Below are 6,604 nucleotides of genomic sequence, written 5' to 3' on the forward strand. Positions count from 1 at the left end.
GGACATTCTTATCTATCCACTAGAATAAGTCCCCCATGACATCTAAGTGGGCAATAAGAATTCTATTTTGCTATCTATACTTGAAAGCAATATCATTAAATTATAAAAACTATATAAGTACTGATTTATTCACAGCTAATTCAGTTACCTTTCCCTGTTATATCCTTTTACATAGTGAAGTTTTATTGGTTCATCCATTTTCTGTTGTTTTTATGCCCCAAAGAAACCTTTCTTCACTGTGGCCCAAAGTTGTCATTGGACCCCTACAATAAGACTTCATGTCCCTCACTCCTACTTTTTGCATTCTTTTTTTTTTTACTTTTGCATTCTTATGCACTACATAACAGACTCACCTCTCCGGCAACTCATGTTTCTCACTTCCTCCAAATTCAACCAAAGATGTGACTTTGTTGAGAGGTTTTCTTAAGCTAAGACAATTCAATCCATTCCCTTATTTACATAGTTCATTAGCCTTTAATCAACATATTACTATTGCAATAAATATCCTTTTTTTCATAAACATGTGCTCACTACCCCCCAAAACTGCTAATATTCTAGGACCACATAGTACCCTATGGAAAAGCACTTGGAAAAATAATTATAAGCTATAGATTATGTTTTATTAATCTTGAGTAGTACATTTGCTTTTTATACAGAAGTACTCTAGATGCAAAAGTAAGAATATTATGTGCTTAATATTTATAACATACAATATGAATGCATATTTATACATACATATCCATGTATATACTAGGAATGTAAGATGTGAAGTACAATAAAAAAGATAAAAAATCAGAATCTTTCTTTCATAACACTAAACTAAATTGCTATCTGAAGAATATTAGTAGCTCATTGCCACCAAGAATTACATAAATGTATTGCTAAAATTTTGGTATAGAGAGAAAAATGAAATAGAGATAATGATCTTGGAAATCACACTGCAATTGAAAACTTTTGAGAATACCAGTGTTGCCATTTGGAATTATAAATTCAAAATACATTGCAATTTATGAGGTCTTCCAATTTATCATTATCAAACCAAGATCTTTTAGTTGTGGGATTTGGAACAAATAAGTAGAATAACAACCTTTAGTAGAACATATAATTTTGTATTTCTCAATTTTTACATCTTTTTTTAAAGAAAAGCCTGTCTTTTATGCATGAGGTCTAAACTGGACATTTTTTTCTCTGCCAGTCAAAATTTAGAAGGCTGTTTCAGCCTTAGATAACCAAATTATTGACACCATTATTCAAAATATAACAAATGCATTTTCATATAACAGATTTAATCCACTAAATGAGGCAAGAATTATAAAGCAAAAATCTAGAGGAAATATTAATTTACAAAATCTGTTGTATAATTCATCTAACTACTTTACAGAAATATGTGAAATCTTTCATGATTCAGTTTTCTTTCAAAGCAAAACAATTTTTTAAAATATGTTAACATATTTGCCTTAAAAATCATCCAGGAGATTTAAATTTTTTTTCCTAAGGCTTCAGATTAAGATGGTATGAGAAGCAGCTCCTGAATTTTCAGCTTCCAAGGATACACTGAAGAGTTCACGACTAGACACAGAACAATTCCCTCTGAGAAAAACCCAGAAAGTAGTTGGGTCACTCATACATCAGGCAACTGAGAAAATACCCACATCATAATGGTTAGGAAATGCTGAGAAAAAACAATCACCATAAATGTTACCCTTGATACAGTGACATTTAATTGAGAGGGAAGTCCCAACTCTAATCTTTTCTCCTGAGGAGCAAAGAGGTTAAGCTACACATCTAAGGCCTCAGCTTTTAAGCCTGATACTCACAGGATGCACCCCAAATTACTTAACTGTGAGAGCCAATGGGACCTGCATTCGAGAATCCCACAGAACTATAGGAAACTGAGAAGCAGTTGTTAGCAGGTGTGTTAGCACTCACCACAGCTCAGCACAAAGGGAGCAGGCAAAAATGTCCATCTTTCAGTCTTTCCTGGAGGGGTTTTGCCATAATACTTTCCTGATACTGCTTGAGGGTCTCGTCTAGCTTCTAATCAGCCTCCACCTGATTGCTGACTGCAATCGTCTGCTGTGGGATACTGACAAGTTTTGGCCAATGACTGGGAGCCACTAAGAAAAAGGTGGTAGCTTGGACAATCGCAGAAGTTTGAAAAGCAGCCAGGAACTGGGGCCAGGCTGACTGATAAGGTTCAGCTACACCAGACCAGTCTGTCGAAACTGGAAGAGGTGACTGTTTTATCTAAAGTGAAGAAACCAACAGAAAGGGTTGAGAAAAATGAAAACAGAAGGGAACGTTCAAAACAAAAAAACAAGAAATCTCTAAAAAGAAATCATAATGAAATGGAGATAAATGGTTTATCTGATCTTTAACAGTGCTCATCCAGGTCAGGAGAGCAATGCATAAATCAAGCGAGAATTTTGATGAGGAGATGGAAAAAATATTTAAAACTACCAAACACAAATAATAGAGCTAAACATAGAATAACTGAACTAAAAAATTCAATATAGTTCAATATTAGTCTAGATTAAGCAGAAGAAAGGATTAGCAAACTTTAAAAAAGGGGGAATGGAATGAATCTGATCAGAGAAGCAAAAAGAAAAAAGGTTAAAAAGAGTAAAGATGGCTTAAGGGACTGGTGGCATACCATCAATGCCCAGTACATACTTTATGGGGGTCCCAGAAAGGAAGCAGAAGACAAAGAGTCAGGAGCAGAAAGATTATTCAATACTAATAGCAATAATAATAACAACCAAACACTCCCTAACCTGGGGAAAGAAATAGACACCTGTCTAGGAAACCCCAAAGCCATGAAATAAGGTGAGTTCAAATGGACTCATTCCAGTAAGACACATTATAGTTAAAATGTCAAATGTTAAAAAAAAGTTTAAGACAAAAAGAAAATTTTAACAGTAGCAAAAGAAAGCTACATTTGTCACATACAAGAAAACTTCCATAAGACTTTTTTCCCCCAGCAGAACCTAGCGGGCCGGAAGGGAGTGAAACAACGTATTCAAATTGCTGAAAGGCAAAAACAAAAACAAAACAACAACAACAACAAAAACTCCCAAGCAAGAATACTCCAATTGGCAAAAGTGACTCCATATTGAAGGAGCAATAAAAATTTTCCCGAAAAATAAAACCTGAAGGAGGTCATAATCACAAGAACAGCCTTACAACAAGTGTTTAAGGGGGGTTTTGAAGCTGAGATTAAAGGATGGTAATTAGTAACAGGAAAACATATGAAAGCATAAAAGTCACTGGCAAAGGTAACTATAAGTCAAATTCAGAATACTCTAATGTTGTAATGGTGGTGAGTAAGTTATAATTTAAAAGACAAAGGAATTAAAATAACTATAATAATTTGTTAATGTATATTCAATGTAAGAAAAAATGTAAATTGTGACATCAAAACAATAAAATGTGTTGAAAGGAGTGTAAAAATGTAGGGATTTGGTACATGTTCAAAGTGAAAGTGTTATTAGCTTAAATAAGCTGTTGTAAAGATAAGACGTTTGCAAAAACTGTCATGGTAACCACAAAGCATAAACCTACATGAATGATACAGAGAAAGAAATCAAAACATACTACTACAGATAATCATCAAATCACAAAGGAAGAGAGCAAGAAACAATGAAAAAAAAAACTGTAAAACATCCAGAAAATAATTAACAAATGGCAATAGTAAGTCTATGTCTATCAATAATTACTTTAAATGTAAATACACTAAACTGATTATTGAAAAACATAGATTCATTTAATGGATTATAAACAAAAACAAAAACAAAACAAAAATAAGGCCTCATTATACACTGTATATAAGGGACTCATTTCAGCTTAAGGAACACACATAGTCTGAAAGTGAAGGGATAAGAAAAATGCAAATGGAAACCAAAAGAAATCAGGAGTAGCTATAAGAATTTAATACAAAAAAAAACAAAAAACAAAAAAACTTTAGTCTAAAAATAGTAACAAGACAAAAAGGTCATTATATAAAGTTAAAGGGGCCAATTTATCAGGATAATCTAACAATTTTAAATATTTATGTACCTAATTAGGCAAGCAAAATAAAAGCCATCCAAGTCAGGAAAAAAGAAATAAAATTATTGTTGTAGATATAATTGTATGTAGAAAATCCTAAAGGATCCACACTAAAGCTAGTAAACTAATAAAAAAATTCAGTAAAGTTGTAGGATTCAAAATTAGTGTATAAAAATCTGTTGCATTTCTATACACACACAAAAAAGTAACTCTCAGTTCTAGCCAAGATGGACACATAGTTAGATATACTTTGCTTCCTCACACAACCAAAAGAAGGATAACACCCAATTAAAAAAAAAAGCAACAACCAGAACTACCAAAAATTTGAACTGTATAGAAGTCCAGCAACCTAGGACTTAAAGAAGAAGCATTCATCCAGACCAGTAGGAGAGGTGGATACAGGCAGATGGGGCCTAGAGGATGCAGCAAGGCAAGAAAAGGCAGTGGTGGGTAGACTGGGTGGTCCTACATTTGCATACAGATAAGCCAGGAGGAACAACCAGGGAGTGAGACAGACTGCACAACCCAGAGTACCTGCACCAGGAAAGAAAGCTTCAAAACCTCTAGCTGTAAAAATCTGTGGGGGTTGTGGCCCAGGAGAAACTGCCAGTCTCACGGCAGAGTCCACTGGAGAGGTCCACAGATCCTAGAATGTACACAAGCTCACTGTCCCAGGAAACAGCACCAGAAGGGCACAACTTGCTTATAGGTAGAGGGGGAAATGACTGAAAGTGGGCAAAAGCCAAGCAAGAGGCACTGTTCCCTCTCGGACCTCTCCCCCACATACAGCACCATAACAAAGGGAAGTGGGTTGCCCCATCCTGGTGATTACCTAAGGCTCCACCCCTTAAAACATAACAAAGAAATATGTCCCAAATGAAAGAACAGATCAAAGCTCCAGAAAAAGATCTAAGCGATGAAGAGATAGCCACGCTATCAGATGCAGAGTTCAAAACACTGGTAATCAGGATGCTCAGAGAAATGGTTGAGTATGGTTGTAAAATAGAAAAAAAAAAAAGGGAAGGCTATGCAAAGTGAAATAAAGGAAAATTTACCAGGATCCCACAGTGAAGGGAAAGAAATCAGAACTCAAATCGACAATTTGGAACAGAAGAAAAAAATAAACATTCAACCAGAACAGAATGAAGAAACAAAAATTTTTTAAAAAATGAGGAGTTTTTTTCCCCTCTCTATCTGGACCTGCCTCCGGGGTGCTCTCCAGCAAACTGTGCTCCTCTGGGTACCCTCCATCCGTTCCCAGCAATGGTGGCCAGGCGCTCGGTGTTTCTCTTCTGCCTAGCTTTTTCCTTGGTCACTCTGGTCCAGAGAGGATCTAGGGACCCAGAGGATGCATTGAAGGAAATTCTCACTAAAGCAGAGATGGGACCATGTCAGCACCACTACCAAGAGGCCAGGAACTACCAGAGCTTCAGCAAAGCCTGCAGCAAGTGATTTTGACTTGTCTGATGCTTTGGATGATTGGAATGATCGAGATGATGGCCACAGGAAACCAAGTGTGGGAGGAGGAGGTTTTTCAGACAAGGATCTCGAAGGCATATTAGGGGGTGGTGACTACAACCCTGACAAGGGTAGAGGTGACAGCCGGCACAACATCAATGATGACCCTGAAGCCAGAATGTTGCCAGAAACTCGAACTATTGCCGGTGTAGCCAGTGCCCTGGCCATGGCTCTGATTGGTGCTGTCTCCAGCTACATCTCCTACCAGCAGAAGTTCTGCTTCTGCATTCAGCAGGGTCTCAATGCAGACTACGTGAAGGGAGAGAACCTGGAAGCTGTTGTGTGTGAAGAACCCCAAGTGAAATACTTAGAGCTGCCACCACAGTCCTCGGAGCCACCACAGCCCCAGCCGCCCAGGATCTGAGGGCCCCTCCCAGCAGCGGGTGCACAGTGGTGCTGCCACGGAAGACCAAGCTCATTTCATTTGGACCTGCAGCTGCTGTTCTGCTCCTTTGATACCATTGGCTTCTCATTCTAAGTTTTCTGGATGAAAAAAAAAAAAAATTGAGGAGAGGCTTAGGAACCTCCAGGACAACTTTAAATGTTTCAACATCCAAATCATAGTGGGTCCAGAAGGAGAAGAGGAAGAGCAAGAAATTGAAAATTTATTTGAAAAAATAATGAAGGAGAACTCCCCCAATCTAGCAAAGGAAATAGACATACAAGTCCAGGAAGCTCACAGAATCCCAAAGAAGCTGAACCCAAGGAGAAACATACCAAGACACATCATAATTAAATTACCCAATATTAAATAACAGGAGACAATCTTAAAAGCAGCAAAAGAAAAGGGGGCAGTTACCTACAAAGGAGTTCCCATAAGACTATCAGATGATTTCTCAAAGGAAACCTTGCAGGCAAGAAGAGGCTGGAAAGAAGTATTCCAAGTCATGAAAGGCAAGGACCTACATCCAAGGTTACTCTATCCAGCAAAGCTATCATTTAGAATGGATGGGCGGATAAAGTGCTTCTCAGATAAGATAAAGTTAAAGAAAATCATCATCACCAAGTCCTTATTATATGAAATGTTAAAGGGACTTAT

General features: G+C 37.2%; 1 pseudogene; it reads left to right on the plus strand.

The window, feature by feature from the left end:
• The first annotated feature begins 5,274 nt into the window (after positions 1-5,274).
• On the plus strand, positions 5,275-6,050 carry LOC112310958 (CD99 antigen-like protein 2 pseudogene; annotated as a pseudogene).
• The last annotated feature ends 554 nt before the right edge of the window (positions 6,051-6,604 follow it).

This window comes from Desmodus rotundus, chromosome 7, assembly GCF_022682495.2.
Source record: "Desmodus rotundus isolate HL8 chromosome 7, HLdesRot8A.1, whole genome shotgun sequence".
NCBI classification, from domain to species: Eukaryota; Metazoa; Chordata; class Mammalia; order Chiroptera; family Phyllostomidae; genus Desmodus; species Desmodus rotundus.